General features: G+C 41.4%; 1 long non-coding RNA gene across 1 annotated transcript; it reads right to left on the reverse strand.

The window, feature by feature from the left end:
- Positions 1-3,339: 3,339 nt before the first annotated feature.
- LOC116646802 lies at positions 3,340-24,375 on the reverse strand. Its single transcript, XR_004302222.1, has 3 exons — positions 23,640-24,375; positions 3,857-4,018; positions 3,340-3,755 (listed from the first exon to the last, which is right to left on the reverse strand). It is a non-coding gene; the product is annotated as an uncharacterized LOC116646802 (long non-coding RNA).
- Between the last annotated feature and the right edge of the window lie 2,703 nt (positions 24,376-27,078).

A 27,078-nucleotide genomic window follows, 5' to 3' on the forward strand; every position in this document is an offset into this window, starting at 1 on the left:
TATGTTGGAACGGTAACAGGAAAAGGTACGAATATGAGTGTGTATTTACTACGTGCCAGGCACTGTGCCGGATACTTACACACGCTGTTTCATGGAATCACTGATGCCCCTACACATGACAGCAAAGCCTTTGAGGTGCTAGCCTGACTCGCACACCTTGTAAGTGAAGGCGTAAGGATGCAAGCAAGCCCTGGTCTACCCGACTTCAAAGCCCATGACCCTTCGAACAGCAATAGATTCATATTACCAACTACTCAGGTCGAGAAAAGGGAGTTCCTGCCTGTGAACAAGATTCTTTGGTGTTAAAAATAATATATAAGAATATATAATATATATCATATTAAATATATATAATACACATTTATTTTACAACAGCTATTTAGAATCAATTCCACTGAACTTTCTAATTTGCTCATTTGCTCCCCGAGGGTTGGGAATTTGGGGAATTAAAAGCAGCAGATGATTCATTCTGCTCCATGGTAACACTCACATCCAGACTCAGCCTGCCTCTGGCCACTGCGGGCTCCTGCCTGGACCCAGCCCTCTCCCCAAAGTACCACAGTTAGCCTTTGTCTCCCACTCAATTCATTTGCTCAGTAGAGCATCCCAGAGGGACCCTTAAAAGTTCCCAACACAAACTCATCTACTCAGACTCCGTGGCTTTCCATCTCAGTAGAATACAAGACAAAGTAATTAAAGGGGCTGAAAGATCCTACTTGGTGTGGCCCCGGGGGCACCCTTCTGATCTCTTCTCCTGCAGATTTCCCCACCATAATCCCTCCTCTCTGCCAGGTGGGTCTTCCCTGTCCTAGAATACAGCAGGAAAGACCCTGCCTCAGGACCTTTTCTCTTGGTTTCCCTTTCCCTCCGCCCAGAACACTCTTCCTCAAGATGGGAGCATGGCTTCACAAGACCTCAATATGAGACAGGAAACCATCAAAATCCTAGAGGAGAACATAGGCAGTAATCTCTTTGACATCGGCCACAGCAACTTCTTTCAAGATACATCTCCAAAAGCTAGTGAAACAAAAGCAAAAATGAACTTTTGGGACTTCATCAAGATAAAAAGCTTCTGCACAGCAAAGGAAACAGTCAACAAAATAAGGAGGCAACCCACAGAATGGGAGAAGATATTGGCAAATGACACTACAGATAAAGGGCTGGTATCCAAGATCTATAAAGAACTTCTCAAATTCAACACCCAAAAAACAAATAATCAAGTCAAAAAATGGGCAGAAGACATGAACAGACACTTCTCTGAAGAAGACATACAAATGGCTAACAGACACATGAAAAAATGTTCATCATCATTAGCCATCAGGGAAATTCAAATCAAAACCACATTGAGATACCACCTTACACCAGTTAGAATGGCATAAGTTGACAGGGCAAGAAACAACAAATGTTGGAGAGGTTGTGGAGAAAGGGAAACCCTCTTACACTGTTGGTGGGCATACAAGTTGGTACAGCCACTTTGGAAAACAGTGTGGAGGTGCCTCAAAAAATTAAATATAGAGCTACCCTATGACCCAACAATTGCACTACTGGGTATTTACCCCAAAGACACAGATGTAGTGAAAAGAAGGGCCATATACACCCCAATGTTCATAGCAGCAATGTCTGCAAGAGCCAAACTGTGGAAAGAGCTGAGATGCCCTACAACAGATGAATGGATAAAGAAGATGTGGTCCATATATACAATGGAATATTACTCAGCCTTCAGAAAGGATGAATACCCAACTTTTACATCAGCATGGATGGGACTGGAGGAGAGTATGCTAAGTGAAATAAGTCAAGCAGAGAAAGTCAATTATCATATGATTTCACTTATTTGTGGAACATAAGGAATAGCATGGAGGACATTAGGAGAAGGAAGGGAAAAATGAAGGGGGGGAATCGGAAGGGGAGATGAACCATGAGAGACTATGGACTCTGAGAAACAAACTGAGGGTTTTAGAGGGGAGGGGGGTGGGGGCATGGGTTAACTGGGTGATGGGTATTAAGGAGGGCATGAACTGCATGGAGCACTGGGTGTTATACGAAAACAATGAATTGTGGATCACCACATCAAAAACTAATTATGTACTGTATGGTGACTAACATAATAAAATAAAATAAAATAAAAAAGATGGAAGCATGGCTTGCTTCTTTAACTCTTTTAGGTCTTACTGAGATGTTAGCAGCTAAAGTAAGGTTTTCTCTGAGGACCCTATTTTAAAATTGCAACTCCATCCCCCCCCCCCCCCCCCCCCCCCACACACACACCCCGTCCATCCATCCTACCCTGCTTTATTTTTCTCCATAGAACTATGTTCTTTTATTTGCTGTATTTCAGCTAATTGCCTTCATTTGTACTATTCTATTTCTGCATTTAAAAGTATTTTATTTTTGCATTTAAAAATATTCCATGAAGGGATCCAACACTAGGTTGCCAATGGAGTTCGTGGCACAAAATTGCCAAGAATCCCTGACCTACAGCTTCTACTTTTCTGAAAAACAGCTTTATTGAGCTATAATTCACATACCATAAAATACCCCCATTTAGAGTGTAAAATTCAGTGGTATCTAGCATATTGACAGAGTATGCGAACATCACCAAAGTCAAATTTTAGAACATTTTGTCACCCATAAAAGAAATTCCATGCTCATTAGTCACTTCCCCCTCTCCTGTCCCCACTGCTTGGCAATCACAAATCCACTTTTGGTCTCTATAGATTTGCCTATTCTGGACATTTCATAAAAAAGAAGTCATACAATATATGATCTTTCATGACTGGCTTTTTAGTATAGTATTTTCAAGGTTCACTCACCTTGTAGAATGTATTAGTAGTTCATTCATTTTTCTGGCCAAATAATATTCTATTTAATGAGTATATTATATTTATTCATCCATTCATCAGTTGATTGAAATCTGGGTTCTTTCTATTTTTTGGCCATAATGAATAATGCAGGTATGAACATTGATGTACAAGCTCTTGTGTGGACATATGTTTCCATTTTTCTGAGGCACATGCCTAGGAGTGGACTTGCTGGGTCCTAGGGTCACTCTATGCTTGAGTTTCTAAGGAACTGCCAGATTGTTTTCCAAAGTGGCTGCCCCACTTTACGATCCCAATATCGATGTAGGAGGGTTCCAATTTCTCCACCGCCTCTCTAACACTTGCCATTACCTGTCTTTTTTATTACAGGTATTCTAGTGGGTGTGAAGTGGTACTTTGTAATTCTGATTTACATTTCCCTAGTGACTAGGAATTTTTGAGCATATTTTCATGTGCTTATTGACCATCTATATATTCTTTCAGGACAAATGTCTATTCAAATCCTTTGCCCATTTTAATTGGCTCATTTGTCTATTTATTACTGAGTTGCAGGTGTTCTTTGTACAACTGGAATACAAGTCCCTTACCAAATACATGATTTGCAAATATTTTTCCCAATCCGTGGCTTGTCTTTTTATTTTTATTGACTGTTCTTGGTTGTAAAATTCACTTGAGCTAGCACAAATTAATATAACATTAGACTGTATTAATAGAAGTGGAGAGTCTAGATCAAAATATAACTATTGGCTGCTAACCTGACTACTGATGAAATCAGTTTAGAGCACCACAGTGTAGAAGGCATACCTAAAAAAAATGAGATAAAGTCTTCCTGGTTGAAAATCATTCCATATTTCATACAAGGAACAGAGTAGGAAGCAGATGTATTTAGCACAGAATGAGGGTTCTCCAACTGGTAAAGGATACCCAGGTAATCCTCTGAAAAACAAAAGTAAAATAAGTGGATGCCAAAGAAAGAAACACATTTGGGGTGTATATAAGGAGAGAATGACAACAGGCACACAGTGCCGAGTACTTACTAGGTGCTTCATCAATATTAGTTAAACTAATCCATAAACGGATGAAGGAGACCTACCCAGAGGTAGGACAAGCAGTTTCAACAAGGAGTAGGCTCCCACTGATGAAATGTTCAAGAAAGTAGGGATGACGTGCTGCTCTTGTGGTGGAAAAGGCTTCCTGCCCTGGGAACAAAGATCGAACGAGATTACCTCCAAAGTCCCTCCCACATCTAGGAGTCTGTTACTTAAAAACCCCAATCAAATGGCTATTGATGGAGATTGTAATTTCTAATTAATTTTAAATTAGCAACAATAGAAGGACAAATTTAAGGTGCAAAGGGAGTACGGTGAAATATTAGTTCTTAGATCTTCCTCCCACTCCCCGCATCACCGTCACTGTGTTCCTCTCCAGAGGTGCCAGAGATAGTCTATATTTATGTACCTTTACACAAATGGTAGCTTGTTATACACAATGTTTTGCATTGTGCATTTTCCACGTTAATATCTACTTTGCAGATTGTAGATCATATAAATACAGAAAGACAATTCTATTCTTTTTTTTTTTTTTTTAAGATTTTATTCATTTATTTGACACAGAGAGAGACAGCGAGAGCAGGAACACAAGCAGGGGGAGCGAGAGAGAGGGAGAAGCAGGCTCCCCGCTCAGCAGGGAACCCGATGTGGGGCTCGATCCCAGGACTCTGGGATCATGACCTGAGCTGAAGGCAGATGCTTAACGACTGAGCCACCCAGGCGCCCCGAGACAATTCTATTCTTATTAAAAGGCCTACAGTATCCCATAGTATGGAATTGCTATAAATTTAACCAGACCTCTGCTGATGGATGGTGATGCCGTTGCCCATTTTTGCTATTACAGACAATGCTGCAGTGAATACACTCGTGCATTCTTCATTTTGCATTTGTGAAAATAACTGTCTTTAGGATAAATTACTAATAGAGTTGCTTGAATCATATGGTCTGCATTCTTGGTTTTGGTAGAGATTACAAAATTGCTTTCCATTGGTGTTCCACCAATTTACTCTTTCACCCAAAATATTTGAGAATATCCACTTCCCCTCACTCTCAACCCCCAACTCAACACAGTGTTTTCATTTTTTAAATCTCTGCCAATATGATGGTTCAAAAATGGTCTTCCTTGTCGCTTAATTTTCATTTCTCTTATTATGAATGAGGTTGAATTTATATTATGAATTTATATTAATGGCTTCATAAACAATTCTAGAAGGACACATATCCAATTTATATTAATCTTTAACATTTTATGTTAAAGAGCCACTTGTATAATTAAAAAAATATATAACCGTAGCTAGTTTGTGTCTGGGTTATTGACCTTTTCCTTAGTGATTAATTTGCATTCTTTGTATATTAAGGAAATCAGCCATTTGTCTATGATATGGGTTGCAAATTTCCCCCCCAGTTATATTTGTATTTTGACTTTATGTTTTTCACTCACGGATTTATTTTTTAACTTTATGCAGTTGAATTAAATATCAGTGTTTTCTTTTATGGCTTCTGAGTTTTATTTCGACTTAGAAAGACCTTCCCTATTCCCGAATCATATTAAAATTATCCTATATATGTTTTATTACTTTTATGATTTTGTATTTCACATTCAAATCTTTGTACCATCTGGAAGTTATTTTAAGTGAAGTTAGAGGTTCAAGCTGCTATTTTTTTTCCCAGATGGCTACCTAAGATGTCTTATTCAATACAGATAATAGATGCTTTTTATTGTTCTGAGTATAATGCTCATAAATTGTCACATAAATTATTGCCTACAAAAGTAGTAAATAAACAGTGGTATAATCATGATAGCAACAATATAAATAATAACAATAATACTAGCTATATCTACATGGTGCTTCCTATGCGCCAAGCACAGTTCTAAGCATTTTACACAAATATTACTGGGTAATTATCCTGAATCCTTAGAAAGGGCCAGATCCACTAAAATGATGGATACAAGAAGCCAGATCCTTCCTGCAAGCCAGGATGACCTGGTGAGAATATGAATAAAAACAGAGAGAACAAAGCTCCTCATCTTTACAATGGATTGGCAAGAGCTCCTGGAATTAAAATAATGTATTCACTTAGGTAAATGAATAAATAGTTCAGTTGGCATTTGTTTGCACCAGGGAAATGGGATAAAGACCCACAATCACAGTCCGTGTGCCAAACACAGCAGACAGTCTCCCGGTCCACATTGGAAGTGCAGCACCAGCTGGCTCCACTCTGGTGGCCGATGCCAGCACCATACTGGTGGTAAATAGTTGGAACACCACCATAGTGCCAAGGGCTATGGTCATTCTTTACATGTGCTAATATCTCCCTGTACATTTTCTTCACAGCATTCACTACAATTATACACTTTTGTACGATTAGATTGTCTCTCTGCCACATTAGACTCTAAATTCCCCGAAAGCTGGAACACATCTGTTTTGTTCCGTATTTTACCTCAGTATCTAGCATCTAGTAGGTGCTCAATAAATGTGTGTCTAATGAATGGCTTCATAAACAATTCTAGAAGGACACATATCCAATTTCTAATTGACTCCTCCTGTTTGACCTTGGCCGTGTGTCATAGTTCCCTATACTTTAGTTTCCTCACTTGAAAATGGACATCATAATAAATATTCCCTAATAGGGCTGCTAGGGGAATTACGTGAAGTGATACATCATCACCACCACACGGAGTTCTCATTCTACACCCAGGGTCTCTCGGCCCTAGGAAGATCTCCTTGGAGAATGCAGTCCATATATTCACTCATGTCTGGAAAGCCAGCCCTGAGATTGCACATCAGAATGTTGAGGCTTCCCCTTAATCCTCTGACTCAAACTCTGGCATCCAAAATCTACCCAGCATAGAGTCAGAGGAGGGTGAGGGACCACGTATTTCTTTTACATATGTGTTCTGATTTTGCCGATGGTGTTTGTCTGAGACTTTTAAAACCACAGCGATAGACACATAATTTATATAGTAAACAGACAAGGTAGCAGAACTCGTGTCAAGTAAGTATAAGCAATTTTGATGACAAACAGTACGTATGCTTTCCCCTGAAGGTTTGTCATTTGGTATTCTGCAAAACTAGATGAGCAGTTCATGGGCTTTCTCTTGCATCTGCGCTGTAAGTGCCCTAGGATTTATCGTGCTGCTTTGGCAGTCAGCTTACCTTTTCTATTACGAACTTGATACTATCTCAAAGGGCTTTAAAATCTATATGGAACCTACCTACTCTCATAATGAGAATTAAACAGTAGACTTTAAAATGTCTTTGGACAAAGCTATAAAGTACCTTTTGAGGAAAAAATGCTCAACGGAGATCATAAAACAACAGAACTCATGTTGTTTCTCTCCAGCTGTTGTCACTATCCAAAGAACTGCCTTCTAGAATAAGGCATCTTAAGAGTGCTCTTCAGATTTCCCACCTAAATGCATTTTGAAAAGTAATCAGGGAAGATTTCACATATCTAAACTCACTTAAATGCCTTCCTGAACTGTGTCCGTCCAGGGTGCTCTTTATCACATCTTCTGACCAAATTCTATTTGTTCATTCATTCAACAAATACTTATTAAATGGACATTTCTATTAAAAAGTGATCTAGTCAGTGAAGATTTGATGAATAAGACATGATCCATTCCCTTAAGGGGTGTATAATCTAATGGAGAAGATAGACAAGAAAATTCAATGATAATAATGGAGTTGCTATTTCTTAAAGTTTTTAAGTACTCAGATGAGTCAAATTTCCAATTTGATCTTTTTATCACTTAGCCATTCATTGAGTCTACCATATATCAAAGCACTACAAGGAGACACTAGGGAATCTCCTAGAAGCAGTGACAGGACTCCTGACCTCAGGAAGCTTCTTCACTTCTCATCTGTATCTCGGTAACTCGTGTGTGTGTGTGTGTGTGTGTGTGTGTGTGTGTGTGTGTTTGTGCGTGTCCAATCCAGTTCTTCCTCAGTTTCAGACTATTTTATTCAACAACCTACTGGACGTCTCCACGTACTGTTCCAGAGGCTCATCTACCTCACACATTCCAAACGAAATCCATTATCCTTTGCCCTGGTTAATGTCCCCTTCACTGCCCAGCTATCTCGTCCAAAACCTAGAATGGGGCTTGGTTTCTCCCTCCCCTTAATTCCCCACATGCAATCATTCAGAACACCTGTCAATTTTTTCATCTGCACATTTCCTTTTTCTTTCTTTCCTTACGCCCTCCACTACCACTGCCTTAATTCCTGTCCTCATCGTCTCCAACCTGGACAACCACCCGTCTCCTCAGCTGGTCTCCCTGGCTCCAGTCAATGCTTCCTCTAACCCATTCTCTTCACTGCTGTTCGAGTGATGGCTCCAAATGCAAATGTTATCTGACTGTTCACTGTCCCAAACCTTCTAATGACTCCCAACTCCATAGGATAAAGTCCAAACAAGGCCCTTTGATATGCACACAAATCCTTATCCACACATTTTTGTCACCACCACCGCTACCACTGCATCTTAATGTCTGCCAAATTCAAATAGTTAGAGTTTCCTGAACAGCCCATGATGTTTCATCCCTCTACTTCTGCGAGTGCTATTCCCTCTGCCTGGAGTATTCTTTCCCTTCCTGTTCTCTGTCTAATGCCTAACCATCTTCAAAGGCTCTGTTCAGGAGTTCAGGTGCCTCCTCCTCTGTGAGACCTTCTCTGACTTCTCTGAAATCTAGTTGATTATCACACTGGTGAAGTTCACATGTCTTTTTCTGCAGTTTCTCACTGTAGGGCTGTTTTATATGTCTGTACCACTTTCTAAACTCTAAGTGCCTTGAAACTGTATCTTTTATATAACTCTCAAATCCATCAAGCTCTCTCTCATCATGACCCATGCTAAGCCACCATGACCTCTCCTCAGAACTGTTGCAATAGATTCCTGACTAACTAGGTTCTCTGCTTCCAGGGTCTCCTTACAACCTGTTCTTCACCCTGCATTTAGGGTGCTTTTTTTAGCAAACTGATCCTGATATATATATATATCTCAAGAAGCAAAGGAGATAGATATATATGTAATATATATTATATATATATATTATGTATGTGTATGTATATATTACATATATGTAATGTACATGTATGTGTATGTATATATTGTGTATATGTAATGTATACATAATATATATATTATATAGATATATATGTAATATATATATTATATATATATATTAAGAAGCAAAGAAGATAGATATATCTCCTTTGCTTCTTAATATATGTTAGTGGCTCCACATTTTCCTTAGGATAAAGATCAGAATCTTTGGCATGGTCCTTATGCCCCTCAAGACCGCTTGGGCCTTACTTGCACTTTTGCTCCTTCCCTCTTCCTCTCTCTACTCCTGCCAAACCAGCTGCATTCCATCCCTGTATCTTATCATTAATCACAAAGAGGGGTTTATATTTTCTACTGAAGGAAATAAAGTCAGTGCAGACATCTGATCATGTGGATACCATGATGCAACAATACCAGAAAGAAGAAATCCATACCTATATTAATCAATTGGATGAATCCTGTGTGACCAACCATAAAACTGGCCCATTAATCTGGGTGTGACTTGTCTGACGGTGGCACACACAAAAGAGACCATAAGAGATAGGAAACATTTCGGAGAAAATATCTGTAGGACTGGGTGCCTGGCAGGTTGTGAAGAATGAAGGGAGAGGAAGAATGAGCCACATGAGAATGGTTCTCCTGACTAAGAGGAAACATTTGGAAGGGGGGCTTCTTGGTTAAGAGGTTAAGACAGAGTCCTGCTGGACACTTTTTAGGTCAAACTGAAGGACACCTGAGCAAAGGGAATGTTCCTCTGGAGGCATTGACTGTATAGGAATACAGATATGGAAGCATTCACGTAGCACAGTGGGAAAGGCAGAGGCCTGAGTGGATCTGCTGTCCTGGGATAAAGCATAGAGAAGAATCCAGAAGGTCAAACAGAGCCTGAGGAAGTACCCAGAGCAATGAGTCAAGAAGAATATGAGAAACTATAAAGAAAGCACTAGCAAAGAGATAGGCAGAGACGGATGTGGGATGTCTTAAAAATCAGAAAAGAGGAAGTTTCAAGAAGGAGCAGGTGGTCAGTGATATCAAGTGGAGGTCATCCAAGGTCATAGAAAACCCAAGACCAAGAGTATGCTTCTAGGTTTAGTAAAAAAGAATATCATTCTTGACTTTTAAGGGAACTTCAACAGAAGACAAATAAGAATAAAAACCAGAGAAGAGAGTGCTAAGGAATAGGTTCTTACTAACTCCTGAAAACAAAAATGGTTTTGTGATAAGTTTAATTTACATATTTTGAGAAGTTAAGAAGGTAGACCACTGTTCATTCAGCAGGCATCCTGAAACAACTCTTTGTGTTCAAGAATAGGCTGCCATGTTTTGCAAGCAGACACCAAAGACCACATGAAACAATTCTCTCAAGACCTCTAAGGCTGGGAAAGCCATGAAAAATCCCAGTATGAAATGTTTTCCGATGCTTTCCCCCTCTTCTGTTCCTGCTTATTCAGGAGAATATGTGCAGTCTGTTGTTTTTCTAAATGATGTCTGTGTTCTGACATGGCAACATACAACAAGGCAGCCAGCTGCATTCTTCCTATTTATGTCTTGCTCTTAAGTAACTCAGACCTGAAACAGTTCATGTCTCCAGCTATGTCTTCAGAGGCTTCTTGAAGTTTTAGAAAACACCTAAACTCTTATCCCTTCATTCTAAACCTCCGTATAAACAGTTTTGCTCAGAAATACCTATCTTTGGGGGCCCCTGGGTGGCTCAGTCAGTTAAGCATCTGCCTTTGGCTCAGGTCAGGATCCCGGGGTCCTGGGATCGAGCCCCACGTGGGGCTCCCTGCCCAGTGGGGAGCCTGCTTCTCCCTCTCCCTCTGCTGCTCCCCCCTGCTCGTGTGCACTCTCTCTCAAATAAGTAAAATCTCTAAAAATAAAATAAAATAAAAAATACCTATCTCTCAGCTTTCATTCAAGGAATTCAAGTGGCTGTGTCCAAAAGGTCTTTAAATAGTCACTTTTATTTTATTTTATTTATTTGAGAGAGAGAGAGAGGGAGAGAGTAGCAGAGGGAGAGGGAGAAACAGCCTCCCCACTGAGCAGGGAGCCTGATGTGGGACTAGATCCCAGGACACCAGGATCATGACCTGAGCCAAAGGCAGATGCTTAATCGACTGAGTCACCCAGGCGCCCCAAATAATCACTTTTAATTCACCATTTAGTGAATTTCAAAGTGCCAAACATGCTAGTTTCTGAAAAGCAAATGAGCTCCTGGCCTCAAAGAGTTCACACTTTTCCCCCCGTAGAAGGTATGAATTCCAAGAAGAGCAGATAGGAAGATGTCGAAGAGTGCCAGCCCAGTGCATGCAGGACTTCACTGATGCCCAGCCCCAGAAGGGAAGCACCACACACCATTGCTCTTCCCTGAAAATTACTCTGTCATTACAGTCGGTCAGTGGGGTAGGAACCAGGGCAGAATGCCAAGGGCTCCGTGATGACAGATTACTTCACTTGAAGGGAACATGGCTTATACTTTGATCTTTTCACTTTGGAGTAGATGTTAGTGGTCATTTTCTTCTGCTTACTGGGAACCTAATTATGATGTGCTCTGAACTCTGCAGAGAATAAAGATTATTAGAGGCATTGCAGGCACTTGCAGGCCTTCGTCCAAACGAGCAAATGCATTCCTTCCTTTAAGTGGAAGAGCTCGGCCCAGTCACAGCAATGACTTCATTTTCCCTACCTTCAGGGGAGAAATGTCAAGCTAAGGAAACCTGCCAAATCAACAAAACGTTTCTTCAGGATGTTTGATGTTTCCAACAGCAAGTCCAAAAGGTTTCTGGGAAGTTCGTTCAGAACCTGAATTGACTGTGCATCCCACTTTATCCTATAATATTTAGAGCTGGTCGTTGTGAGATGTCTCTACAGACAACTTTTCTTCTGGTTGTATCCCTTCCTCCCCAAAATATGAACTCAGCCCTTTGGTATTTGAATATCAATGACCCTGATGACGCCATGGTGAATTTCTAAATCTGTGCATTTTTTGGTATTGGTAATGCTTTCTAAAGGTTAAATTTCATTTATCCAGTAATCATTTTTAATGTATTAGCATTTTGTATCCTCATGCCTTGAAATTTCTCTTATTTTTCTGCTCTGAGTTCGAAGGCACCATATATGCCACAAGCTTTAGATAACGGTGGCCAGGAGAGAAGGTATGTCCCACCTTCTTGGGAGAAGAATTCTTGAAAATTCAAGGTCCATTAGGAATTCCCTAGAATGAAATACTGAGTTCACCTGGGGCTGCCTTGTTTTCTTTACATCCTATTAAACAGATCCAAGCTAATTGCTCTCTAATTGCTCCATGTGTATTGAGCCACGTATTAGAGTAGGTGTTAGAGCAGGTGTTAATGATTCCAACATCAGTTCAAGATCTCGTCTTTAACATTTAAGTTTAGCCTTTAGAGTGAGATTTTGAGCTTCTCAAAGGCAAGAATTACTTTAAATTCTCTCTGCATCCTTTCTCCTGAGTAACTAGTAGGAATCAAAACATTTAGGGTCATGGAACTGGGGAGCAAAGAGGGATATTATATACCATCTAGGGCAGTGCTGGCCAATAGAAATACAGTGTGATCCATCATGTGGGCCACGTATGTCATTCTAAGTTTCCTAGTTTTCACATTAAAAAAGTAAAAAAAAAGTGACATTAATCTTGATAACATATTTTATTCAAGTCAATATATCTAAAATATTGTCATTTCAACATATATTCAGTAAAAAAATATGAATAAGATATTTTACATTTTTTCATACTAATCTTCAAAGTCCAGCATGTATGTATTTTACACCTGCAGCACACCTCAACTTCAACTGGCCACATTTCAAGTGCTTGGGAGTCGCGTGTGGCTAGCATAGTGGGCAGTGCAGGTCTAGGGTCTAGATGAGAACATAGATGCAGAGAGGTGAAGCACCCAGCTGGCTGAGGAAGCAAAGAGAGACACTTGAGAGAGAGAGATTGCATAAGCTGAAATTGCAGGATTTCCCTCCTGGGAAAGTTATGATGACTTTTCCTACTTACTAAGCTCACGTAATGCCTCTCTTTCCTCCAGACACCTTAACCCAGGGGTCTGGGTGACGCTGGTGAAGTCACTGCCTTCAAGTATGGACAAGCGACGTGCTCTCAGTGGCTGATGGTGCGTTCCCTGCTCCACCACAAGTGAGACAGCACCACTTCTGAGGTGGCTGCTCTGACTGTCCTCTGGACGTGCATTCTCAGATACACTGACTAACTGCTTTCCAAGGGAAGAACAATTTCAAAGAACTCTCCATATGATGGTCTCTCTTGCCCTTTGCACACAAGATTTCATCTCTTTCTGTTCATGTTCTTGCTTTTTGGCCAGCCAAAATGAGTGAAACCAGTAGTTAGAAAGGGAACTGGGAAGGTTTCCAAAAGGTCCAAAGAGAAGGAGCAAGGTGGAGGTGCGAGGTGAGGTCTGGCAATTTAGAACGTATTCCTCAAAGGGCTGTGGACAGGGATGTGATGAGCACTGGGTGTTAGACGCAACTAATGAATCATTGAACACTACATCAGAAACTAATGATGTACTATATGTTGGCCAATTGAATTTAAATTTAAAAAAGTAAATTTAACTGAGAGACTATGAATTCAAAAATATCAATAGACCATAAAGAATGATTTGGCGGGGGGTGGGGGTAATGCCTGGGTGGCTCAATCGGTTAAACATTTGACTCTTGATTTTGGCTCAGATCATGATCTCAGGGTCATGAAATCCAGTTCCAAGTCGGGCTCCACACTCAGTGGGGTGTCTGCTTGGGAATCTCTCTCTCTCAAATAAGTAAATAAATCTTTTTAAAAAATGATTTGGGGAATTTTAAGTACAGATTGTTCTGATGAATGATGAGGGAGCTGAAGAGTAAGAATCTGTCCATATTATTAATGTTTCTGCAGCAGCATTGCTTTGATTAGAGAGAGTCCCTCAAGCCAGAGACACAACAAATCAGGTTATCCGTCCCTGATGGCAACACACCCACCACCACCACCACAGGTACATGCATGACGTATCCACACCTCCAGCTACCTTTCCTTAAAGTTTCACTTTAAATTCACCAAGTGAGCCCAGCTCAAAGGCGACTTTTTCTCAGAAGCCTCCCCTGACTCCCCCAGGACACAAGTAAGGACTCAGTCTTTTGTGGCCCCATATCCTCCTCTTGTAGCTACTTGACCACAGTGGGCTTTCCCTCCTCTTGACTGGTGAGGTTTTAAGAATTATTAAGGCAAAGTCTCCTAGAACAATTAAAATACAACCTCCGTGGGTAGAGCCTGCCCTGTCATTGATATTTTGCTGAAGACAGAGAGATTAAGTCAAACTTGCATCCTGAACAGTGAGATATATGGGCCCCTCTCTCCACCCACTCCCCAGTGGCACCCTCAGCCCTAGGAACCCTGGAAATCAGGCTCATTCCCTCAAGGCAGCCCAGAGAAAAGGCCTATAGATACTGATACTTGAAGGGGAGGAGGGCAGGAAGGGTCAGCCTCCTGCTTCCACCAATCAACCTTGTTCACACACACAGCTTTCACTCAGCTTCTAAGTGCCTCCCTGTTAAAAGTAAAGGCAGAGCCAAGAATTGCCCAGTACTTAAGTGAAGGGTCTAGTGTGAGAGGTAGGGACCAAAACTGACAAACAAGAAAAAAATCTGAGGAAAGAGATAACGCAGAAAAAAACTTGAAAAAAAAAATGAATAGATAAAAATCCACAGCAATCTAGAAGTAGTTATTCATGCATCCATGAAACAAGGAGTGGATGCTAAGGGAATAAAAAGAGCATTCATAAAAACAAAACAAAACAAAAAAAAAAAACAGGAGATAAAAATATTCTAAAGTAGAAATTAAAAAGTCAGTAGAAGTATTGAGAGAGGAAATTTGAGGACATTTCCTAGGACAGAGAAAAACAGACCATCATAAAGATAACAAGATTACAAGATCAATCCAAATAATAGTAATAATAAATTATAAATAATAGCAGTTCTTTTTTTTTTTTTTAGATTTTATTTATTTGATGGGATGCCTGGGTGGCTCAGTAGGTTAGGCATCTGTCTTCAGCTCAGGTCATGATCTCAGGGTCCTGGGATTGAGCCCCACGCCGGGCTCCCTGCTCAGTGGGGAGTCTGCTTCTCCCTCTGCCTCTGCCCCTCCCCGGCTCGTGCACTCTTGTGCTCTCTCTCAAATAAATAAGTTTATTTGAGAGAAAGCCAGCTGTGGGGCTCCATCCCAGGACCCTGAGATCATGACCTGAGCCGAAGGCAGATGCTTAACTGATGGAGCCACCCAGGTGCCCCAATAATAGCAGTTCCAGGGATAAAAAAAAAAAAAAAGAAAAAGTAGAGGAGAGAAATCATCAGAGAAATAATACAGAGAAATGTTCTGGAACAGAAGGATATGAACAAACCAAGCATAGAGATGGCATGGGGCCCAGGGAACAGGGGATCTAACATGGGGGCTGCACAGCTGACCACAGTGGCCTATAAGAGTGACTCTGGGTGGGGTGTCCCCAAGAAAGAATATACCCCTGAGAGGTTACCTGATGTGTTTGATCTAGAAACATTTCAGAGTTCTGCCAGATGGTTCTGGATAAGTTAGTGATTAGTACATAAAAAGTTAATTAAGCAAATATAAAAATGAAGCAATTTTTTTCCCTGTAAGGATAAAACTTGTACAATATGAAAACATAAACCTAGTACATTATAGGCCTCAGCTGTGAACACTTTGTACGTGGTCCAAATGGAAGCACTCCACAGGGATGCCCCCAGAATGGCAGCATCACCCGAGGCCTGTGGCTCCTGATGTGGGCTGCTCGTTGGAAACACGCAGGAACTTTAACAGGAATGCCGACACCCGCACCTCAACCGCAGACATCCTGGTCTCACCGGCTGGAGATACGGCTGAGGCCTTGACAATGTACAAAGGCCTCCGGTGATTCCAAGTGCTGCATTAGGTGAACTGAGCTGGGGAGGAAGAAGAGGAGAGCCAGAGCTTGCTGTGAGAGGGCTACATTCTACTTTGTAGAGTAGGAGTTCCTACGATCCAACATGAGAAGTTTCCATACAGACAGAATCCAACCCTACCCTCGTACCGCTTGGCTCCACTCACTGCCCCCTAATCCCAGCCCTGTCGGATCCTGCCGTTATTGACAATTTGGTATTTTGCTTATCATGGATTTTTGGCTTAATTTTAATTTTTAAAATATTTCATTAAAATGTTATTTATTTTGATGATGGGGTTTTGGGGACATCTTCACAAGCATTGTGCCTGAAGCAAGTGCCTCCCTTGCCTCACCTGAATTCTGGCGCCTGTAGGATGTAATTCTGGCACATTATAAATTCATTACTTAGGAAAAATGACAGGACTACCAGGAGAAAGTGCTCAAGGAATTAAACATTGTTGACTCGTGGAAGCAGGACTCAAAGGTGGGAAGGGGTAAAGCAGGTGACCACTTTTTTCTGACTGTACAAGCCTTGATCTATTACTTGAGCTTTGAGACTGAATGTAATTTTCTTCTGCAAACAGTGACACAGTCAAAAACCCTCTCTAGCCTCTCACACGACCACTTGTAGCTCCTACCTATGTCTCCTTAATTCATGCTTCTGTCACTCCTCTACCGGAGATCAGGGCCGTTCTAAGACCTTGGAAGTCCCGGGCATTCTGACTTTCAGGGGTCCGTCCACATCATGTGAGACACATAAAAATGCACCCACAGCTCCATAAAATCATATTTATTTTCATGTATAAAGGGTTTTTTGAAATTTTCTTTTGAAATTATCTGGCTTGGAGTCACACATTTTGGTTGGCTAAGATCTCTCAGCAGTCATTTTGCATTCTTTGCAACTCTTATAAAGTGAGAAAACCCGCCCATCAACTGTCTTTGAAAGCAATGAAGTTCTCGTCACTCTTCATTAAGTAATTCATCAAATGGACACAATGGGCATTTTGGCATGATTTTAACTACGCAGATCGATTTTTAGTTTTGCAATTTTCCATATTTTGGAGAACACCCTTTTCTTTCCAGTTCTCAGACCTTTTCTCAGCTCTGTCTTAGAACAGATCCCAGCTGCTCCACATTTTCCATGCTGTCAAAGAGGTTGAGTCATCCTGTGGGTCATTGCAACACCCTCCTCCCGGCGCCTGCCTTTGGGGGCTTTCCACGTCTCTCGCAGCTGGTCAGAGCAATCGAGTCCCACCTTGGCTTCAAATTCTTTAATGGCATACCACACAAGTAATTTCCTTAAATACCTAGCTTCGGTGGGCTCTTCATCGTCAGCATTTCTTTCTCCCTGGGGCAGTCCCACCGAAATGATTTCTTTCTCTGCTAAAATCCAGGCTCTATGTTGCCTGCCTGCCTGTCTGTCTACGAGCTTTCTGCTGTTTTCGTTGCATCTCCTCCTCCCCATGTATTGCTTCCCCTCACCCCAATGTCATCTATAAAACCGGCAGTTTTTTTTAAAAAAAACTTTAAATATTTGGGTTTTCTTTGCATAATTTCTCTGCTACGGTACTTAAGTTATCATACTGTCGTGGTCCTTCGTGGGCATGTCTATCTGGTCTAATAAAGCCAGCAGGCAGGCAAACATCATATCCATTTCATATCTCCAGCGCCTAGAGAAACGCTTGGCCCATAGTAAGTACAGAATCGGTTTGTCTAACGAAATGTGTGTAGCAACATTGCAGCTGTCTGATCAGTTGTAGGAACTGCCTATTACTCTGTCCAGAATATATCGCAAGTTTACTGCAGTGGAAATAAACACTGAAGCCAGAGTGAAAGCCTCTTTGTTTTGCCATCCTCTAGTTAAGTGACTCTGAGAAACTTAAATGAATCCCAAACCTTAGTTTTCTCACCATTTCTGTAAAATTAAGGTATCACCAACTCTATTCACAGAGGCGCCAGGGAAATCAGATGGTTCTTAGGTAAACGCACCTGTACGGTCTCACGTGCTCCGCAATCCGAGGTCGCCGCACGACGAAACTGCTTGTCACGTGGTATCCCGGGTAATGACAACCCGATGCAGGAGGGGGGCCCCTCCGGCCCCTCGGCGGACTGAACTTGTATGTCTCCCTTGGCAGCATGGACAGCCCCCCCCACTCCTGGCAGGTGAGGGTCTGAGGACCAGGGCACAGGAAACCCAAAAACCCTTCAAGCATGTCCTTCATTCCAGACTCATTAAAACCTGACCATAGGAGTAATAATACCTCAGGGGAAACAGGTTTTGTTTTTATAACCTGCAATGCGAGATTAGAAATTAAGTTTCCAGTTTGAAAAGAGATGTCATCATTATTTCAGAAGAAAAAAGGTATAAATGTGGTCATTAGCAGCAAACTTTACTAGCGGAAACTTCCCTGCCCATCCAGTGAGGAGCCCTGTGTGTTCTTGCCTCCCGGCCCCCAGGCTTCAAGTCCTCTGCTGTAAACCGAGGCTGGCTTGGGCGAGCCCCTCTTCTCCTTCCAACTTGGCAGTTCTCTGATCCCCAGTGACCCGGGATCTAACAGTCCTGCCTGGCATTGCCTAAATGTTCCCAGGAATGAGCAGAGCATGAAGTGGTTTCATGCTCAGTTAAGAAATAGAAAGAGGGTCTGCTCACAGTGGCCAAGAAAGCACATCACTTGAGACACAGAGAGAAGGCGTGGGTGAGAAATCCAGCCAGAGCAGTGGGTCTGAGTCGCCAAACCCAAACTGATTTTCCTCTGTGAGGTTAGAAGCCAAGCACTTTGAAGAAGAGTTATATAACAATTTGTCACTCCCTCCCTCACTGGCGTTCGCTGTTACAATGACCGCCTCTCCCAGACCACCTGGAAGGTAGATGTAAGAAGGCTCAATCCTCCCAAACCCCCAGGTAAGTCCCTTAACTCCCCAAGGCCTTGCTTTAGAATTGAGTTGAACAATGCGTCCATTTGTTCATCAACAAGGGGAAAAGCAGGGGATGAACATCATGAACAGCACCAGTATAATATGGGCCATGTCATCAGGATGTAATCTTTATTCACTCACTGAACAAACATGTATGTATTGTGCCAGGCCTTATTCTAGGTGCTGTGCATATGGGAATTTAAAAGAAAAAGAAAAAGAAAACACCAGGCAGATAACCCTGCCTCCTTGGAGCTTCACTTCCTGTTAGGATGACAGTGAAGCATATAGCAAGACAGATGGTGACAAGAGGAGTCGGCGGCCTGAAGGAGAAGGGCCCAGCCGGGGTGTCAGGGGATAGCTTCCCAGCAGAGAGAGGGGCAGGCACCAGTGCGGCTGGGCACCTTGGGGACACCAGGGACACTGGGGTGTCTGGAGCCGGTGGGCTGGGCCTAGGGTAGTAGGTACTGAGGTCAGAGCCTTAACAGAGGGCAGGCTGTTTAGGGCTGGGCAGGGCTTTGGTTTTGGCTCAGGGGGCTGATGGAGTTGGAGATGTTGGATACACAAATAGAGATGTTGAAAAGGCAGCTGGATATACATTTCTGGAGTTCAGAACTAATGAAATATACATCTGGGACTGATTCATGAACAGATGGTGTTTAATGTGATGAGGCTGGGGGGTATGATGAAGGGAGGGGAAGGAGTAGAGTTCTGAGGGTGGGCATATGGGGCATTCAGATGTTTGGTGGGCAGCAAGGTAGGAAGGAATGGGCAAGGGGACCTGAGAGTAAGAGATGGATGAGGGAGGAGAGAAATCAGGAGAGCATACTGTCCGGGAAGCCAAGTGAAAGAACATGGCTTTCAAAGAAGAGAGATTAGTCAACTGGGTCAAATGTGGTTGATAAGCCAAGATGAGGAGAGAGAAGTGATCACTGGATTCATTAGTAATGCAGACAAGAGCTGCTTCGATGATAACCTGATTAACGAGGCTTCAAGAAAGACTTGGAGGAGAAGAAGTGGAGACAGCTGGTATAGGTCACTGGGGGAATTCTCCAGAACAGAGAACTGGGGCAGCAGCAGGAGGGGAAATGGTTGAGAGAGGGTTTTATTTTTAAGGTGGGAGACTCTACAGCCTGTTTGCCTTCTAATCTGAATAATTAAGGAGGAGGAGAAGAAAGGGGGAAAGAAAGAGAGAGAGAGATAGGGAGAGATGGCGGGAGGAAGGAGGAGAGAGGAGGGAGGAAGGAAGGAAGGGAGGAAGGAAGGAAAGAAGGAAGGGGAGACTAGCACAGGAAGAAGAAGGAGAATGGGAGGGCAGGGGGAGGATAGAGGAGGGAGGAGAAGGGGATGCAGAGGGAGACAGGGAAGGACTACACACTAATGTTGCACTGAAAAGGAAAAAAAAGAGAAAAGATGCAAATATCCAAAATCAAAAATGAAAGTGGGGACATTATGACCAACCATCAGAAATAAAAAGGATTGTAAGAGAATCTATGAACAACTCTAAATCAACAAATTAGATGAAGTGAGTAGATCCCTAGAAACATACAAATTACCTAAATGGATTCAAGAAGAAATGGAAAATATTAACAGACCTATAACAAGTAAGGAGATTGAATCAGTAATCAAAAGCTCCCAACAAGGGGAGCCTGGGTTGCTCAGTCAGTTAAGTGTCCGGCTCTTGATTTCATCTCAGGTTATGATCTCAGGGTTGTGAGATTGAGCCCCATATTGGGCTCTGCACTCAGCGGCGAGTCTGCTTGAGATTCTCTCTCTCTCCCTCTGCTCCTCCCACTATTCCTCTCTCTCTAAAAAAAAGAAAAAACAAAACAAACAAACAAACACACAAAACCTCCTAACAAATAAATAAAAGTCGAAATCCAGACAGCTCCACTGGTGAATTCTACCAAACATTTAAAGAAGAGTTCAAAGCAATCCTTCTCAAACTCTTCCAAAAAGTAGAAGAGGGGAGAACACTTCCTAACTCCTTCTATGAAGTCAGCATTACCCTGGTGCCAAAGCCAGACAATGATATCACAAGGAAAGAAAATTACAGATCAATACCCTCGTGAATATAGTTGCAAAGATACTCCACAAAATACTAGGAAACTGAACTGAACAGCATATGAAAAGGATAATATATCATGGGTAAGTGAAAATTATCCCAGAAATGCAAAGGGGTTCAATTTAAGAAAATTAATGTAATATATCACATTAATAGAATAAAGGGGGGAAAAACACATGAGCATCTCAATTGACACAGAAATAGCATTTGATGAAATCCAACACTTTTCATGATAAAAACTCTCAGAAAACTAAGAATAGAAGTGAACTAGGAATAGAATAGATCTTCCTCGGGGCACCCGGCTGGCTCAATTGGTTAAGCATCTGCCTTCGGCTCAGATCATGATTTTAGGGTCCTGTGACTGAGTCCAGCATCGGACTCCCTGCTCAGCAGGGAGTCTGCTTCTCTCTTTTCCTCTGCCCCCTCCCCACTCATGCTCTTTATCTCTCTCTCAAATACATTAATAAAACCTTTAAATAAAAAAAGAACAGACCTTCCTCAACATGATAAAGTGTAATTATGAAAAGCCCACAGCTAACATCATACTCAATGGTGAATGACTGAAAGTTTTTCCTCTCTACATTCAGGAACAAAACAAGGAAGCTCACTTTCACCATTGCTAGTCAACATTGTACTGGAAGTTGTAGCCAGGGCAAGTAAGGAAGAAGTAAAATTATCTCTATTTACAGATAAAATGATCTCATATATAGAAAATCCCAAAGAATCCACAAGAAGGCTATTTGAAAATCCCAAAGAATCCACAAGAAAGCTATTGAGCTAAATGAAATCAGCAGTTTTGGGGTACAAGTTCAACACACAGAAATCAGTCATGTTTCTATATGCCATCAATGAAGAATCTGCAAAAGAATTAAGAAAGCAGTTCCATTTACAATCACATCTAAAAAAATAAAATATCTAGTAATAAATTTAACCCAACAGATAAAAGAATGATACACTGAAAACTAGGCTGAAAGAAATTAAGGAAGATCTAAATAAGTGAAAAGTCTTCCTCTGTTCATGGATCCTGTGTTCAACTTAATGTTGTTAAATTCATGTCAATACTACCCAAAGTGGTCCATAGATGCAATGCAATCTCTAACAAAATTCCAACAGCCAGTTTTGCAGAAATGGAAAAGTCAATCTTTAAATTCATATGGAATTTTAAAGAACCCCAAATGGCCAAACAACCTTGAAAAAGAAAAAATTTGAATGTTTAAACTTTCCAATCTCAAAACTTGTTAGAAAGCTACAGTAATCAAAACAGTGTGGTCCTGGCATTGGGATAGACATGAGGTCAGTGAAGTAGACTTGAGAGTCCAGAATTAAACCCATATATCTACGGTCAACTGACTTGTGATGAGACTGCCAAATTTCTTCAATGGGGAAAGAATAGTCCCTTCAACAGACAGTGCTAGGACAACTAGATGTCCATGTGCAAAAGAATAAAGTTGGAACTATACCTAACATTATATACAAAAATTAACTTGAAATAGATCAATGACCTAAAAATTCCTAAAACTCAGAAGAGAGCTTAGGGGTAAATCTTCAAGACCTAGAATTCAGCAATGGATTCTTAGATATGCCACCAAAAGCAGCAGCAACAAAAGAAAAACAGATAAATTGAACTACATCAAAATTTAAAACCTTGCACACCCAAGGCGTTATCAAGAAAGTGAAAAGACAACCTCTGGAATGGGAGAAAATATTTACAAATCACATATCTGATAAGGGCTTCATGTCTCAAATATATAAATAGGTATGTAACCCAACAACAAAGACAATGCAGCTTAAAAATGGGCATCAAATTCAAACAGACATTTCTCTAAAGAAGATATGCAGATGGGAAATAAGCACATGAAGAAATCTTCAACATCATTAGTCATCAGGGAAATGCAATCCAAACCACAATGAGATATTGCTTCATACCTATGAAAATGGCTGCAATCAATAAAGCAGTAAGTGTTCATGAGGATGTGGGGAAATTGGACCCGCATACACTGCTGGTGGGAATGTAAAATGGTGCAGCCACTGTGGAAAACGGTTTGGTGATTCCTCAAAAAGCTAAACATGGAATTACCACATGATCTAGCAATTCCACTCTTGGGTAGGTACACAGTAGCATTGAAAACAGGGACTCAAACAGATATTTGTACAACAAGGTTCACTGCAGCACTGTTCACAATAGCCAAAAGGGAGAAACAACCAAGATGTCCACCAACAAATGAATGGATAAACAAAGCTTGGCATGTATGTACAAGAGAATATCGTTCCACCATAAAAAGGAATGGAGTTCTGATATACGCAATAACATGAATGAACATTGAAGACATTAGGTTAAGTGAAATAAGCAAGGCACAAAAGACCAGATACATATGATTTGTTTTCTGCGAAACATCTAGAATAGATGTCAAGTTCACAGAGAAGGAAAATGGGTTGAGGAGTGAGGAGAATGGAGAGTTACTGCTTCATGGTTATAGAGTGATAATAAATCTGTTTGGGGTGATAATAAAATTATGGAACAAGATAATAGTGATGGTTGAACAACCTTGTGGATGTTATTAATGCCACTTAGATGAATGGTTTAATCAAATGTCAATTTTAAAAATTAATAACATAACATGCCAAAACAATTGAATCATGCACTTTAAATGGGTCCATTGTATGGCATGCAGATTATATCTCAGTAAAGCTGTTTAAAAAATCACTGATGGAGAAGACAGAGGGGAGAAATTGCTAGCATCTTAACCTTGAGTAGCAGGAGAAGATGAGATCAACCACTTACCCGCAGGGGCTTGGCTAAGATAGGGACGTGGATAATTCATCCATAGTGACAAGGACATAAGTCAAAGACAAATGCAGGGAGCAGGTTAGGCAGTTCGGAGCAGGTTTGTCCATTGTAGCTGCCTTGAAGTCACCATTCTTATAGTGCTTATTTCATTCTGCCGAGTGAATCCTTAGCTGTTCCTCCCCCTACCCATCAGCACTCAAATGCAGGTTTCTTAAAGGTGAAGACAAGGCTTTATTCATTTTGAATTTCCATAGAACCTGGGATAGCATGCTGTTAAAATCTTCTGAATGAATGAGTAAATTATGGATATAATAGATGGTTGGCTTCAAAGAGTTCAGTTGTTTTTCACTCTCCATGTTCAATTTAGTCCACACTCTGCTTCTGTGTCACACAGAAGTCAAATGGGCTTGGTGAGAAACCTCTGTAGCAGCCATCCAACTGTAGTCATGTGATACTCGTCTCCCATTCTTATCTAAAACTGTTTGTTTGTTTGTTTTTGCAGGATCTTTTCATCCTAAGTGGAATCTCATCAAATGTTGTCCATTGCAAAGAGCAGTGTGGAAAATCCCAGGGAAAAATGACCTAACCGTTGGAGAACAGGTTCTCTAGTTGCAGAGAGAGAATACATGAAATAGAATTAAAATATTTATGAATATCATCATGAACAAATTCTAAATAATGTTGACAACTGGTACGAGCTGCAAAGAAAGGGCTTCTGCCCTTTGGCTTCCAGAGTCAGTTGGAATCAGTCAGAGAAGACTTTTTGGAGCAGCAAAGTTTTTTTTTTTTAATTTAATTTAATTTTTTTTTTTTTTTAAGATTTTGTTTATTTATTTGACAGAGAGAGATACACAGCGAGAGAGAGAACACAAGCAGGGGGAGTGGGAGAGGGAGAAGCAGGCTTCCCGCAGAGCAGGGAGCCCGATGCGGGGCTCGATCCCGGACTCCGGGATCATGACCTGAGCCGAAGGCAGACGCTTAACGACTGAGCCACCCAGGCGCCACCTGGAGCAGCAAAGTTTTGAATAGGTTGTTAAAAAGGTGATAAACATAGATTGAAGCAAAGGAAGTAAAGATCTCACCAGGGGAAAAACAGCTAAAGCAAAGAGATGTGATAAGAAAGCCAAGTAAGGGAGAGGGGCTAACGGGGGATAAGCAGAAGTTTTGTTTTTAATAAAGCTGGAAGTTAGGGGCGCCTGCGTGGCTCAGTTGGTTGAGGGTCAGCTCAGGTCATGATCTCAGGGTTGTGGGATTGAGCCCCGTGTAGGACTCTGCGCTGTGTGGAGCCTGCTTGAGATTCCCTCTCTCCCTCTCCCTCTGCCCCTCTGGCACACTCTCTCCCTCTCTCTCAAAAAATAAAAAATAAATAAAACTAAAAGTTAATGACTTAACATTTCAAACTTTGAGTCATAATTCTTGTATAACACTTCATTTAAAGCATAACATATTGAGAAATATTTAAATAAAAATGAGAAAACGAATTCAAAAATTACTCACTAACAGAATGATGCAATCCAGGAAATGTTTTGATACACTCGAAGGAACCCACAGAGTCATTATTATTCTGCCTCGTGTTCTTATAAAATCTAAATACTATCAAGCATTGTTTTGGAAATGGTATTAGAGCTAACATTTATTGGGTCCTTACTATATTCCTCACACTATTTGATGTGGTCCACATGCCTTTTGCTAATTCCTGCAACCATCCTATGAGGCAAGCCTTACTAACCACCCTTGTTACAGTTGAGGAAACGAGGCACAGAGAAGATAATTTAGCCATCTCAAGGTCATACCACAGATCAGGATGAGATGATATGTAGCAGATTTCTTCAAAGCAACAATGACAGGAAAATTTTCCCTCTCAACAGGTTCACCTGATGGGGACAGATTTATACGCCAACACTGGAGGAAGTAGTGGGCAGGAGAAGAATGAGCTTAGGTCCTGTCCGCCCAGGGAGTTGGTCATGGCCTCACACGGTTTCTAACTGAATTGAGTGTGTTTTTGCTGACACAGCAGATGCTGCCTCTGATTCACATTATGCTGGGTGTATAAAAACCCTCCTCTGTCACCACCATGTGAGAGCCTGGCTCTCCTCTGAAAGGACAGTCTCAGAGAGGAGAGGGCTTGATGTTTTTGCATTTAAAAAAAAGAAAAAAAAAAGAAGAAGAAGAATGAGGTAGGAGAAATAGTTTATGATTCTAAAGCATATAATTGCTGGGAAAGTACTATTAAATAGAAGGACTCTGTGTATGATAATACCAGATAATTCAATATGGATATCACATATCTATTGTTTGCTATAGTCTCAGCCAACAGGAGATTTACTGAGCCCTCCCATGTAAAACGGCAGAGGGAATAAAAAGACATATGAGTCAGTTATTGCCCTAGAGGTGTCTATAATCTGATTGGAGAGCAGCAGTGATAATGAACATTTATCCCACGCAACTGAAATTAATCCTATTCTTGAGGCATAAGTGCTATGAGAGCACAGGGAGAAAAATGATTAATTCTGAGTGGGTGGTGGGGAGAACTTCAAAGTGGAGCAGGCCTTTGAGCTGAGCTTGGGAGGATAAGCAGGATTTTCATTTGGTAAAGCAGCAGGGGAAGCACAGTGTGGGCATGAGCAAAGGGTGGACACATGGAAGGTCACAGGAGAGTCAGATGTGAATGCTGCCCCAGTGGAGGGTAGTGCAGGACAGAAGGCTGGGGAGGCCTAGAGTCCTGATGATGGACGGCCCTGAGTGCACCACACTGAGCATAGGACTTAATCTTTAAGGCAATGGGATCTGGCTTGTGTTCTGAGTTATAATGTAAGCTCTTTGAAAGCAAAAACAAGATCCATGTCCCAATCACCTCTGAATTCCCTGGACCTTCTACAACATCTAGAACACAATACATACACAAGATGGATAGATGGATGGATGGATGGATGGATGGATGGATGGATGGACAGTTGGATGGATGGATGGATAGATGGGCAGATGGATGGATGGGTAGATGGACAGATGGGTATGTGAATAGATGGATGGATGGGTGCGTGGATGGATGGATGGATGGATGGATGGATGGATGGATGGATGGATGATGGGTGGATGGATGGATGGATGGGCAGATGGATGTATGGGTAGATGGACAGATGGACGTATGAATAGATGGATGGATGGGTGCATGGATGGATGAATAGATGGATGGATGGATGGGGCAGATTCAATACCAGCCTTAGAAGTATAAATGACAAAATTAAATGACTAATTGGATATTTGAGCATCAGGAGAGAGTCAAAGATGGCTTGAAGTTTCATAGTACAGATTATGAGGAGTACAAAAGGACAAGCTTGTTTGAGGAGGTGAGAAATATTTAAATAAATCTGCATCCTTCACATGAGAATATGGAGTGGGGGGAGTGGGGGAAACACATCGCACAGAGGAAACA

This window comes from Phoca vitulina, unplaced genomic scaffold (genome assembly GCF_004348235.1).
Source record: "Phoca vitulina isolate PV1807 unplaced genomic scaffold, GSC_HSeal_1.0 scaffold38, whole genome shotgun sequence".
Taxonomy (NCBI): Eukaryota; Metazoa; Chordata; class Mammalia; order Carnivora; family Phocidae; genus Phoca; species Phoca vitulina.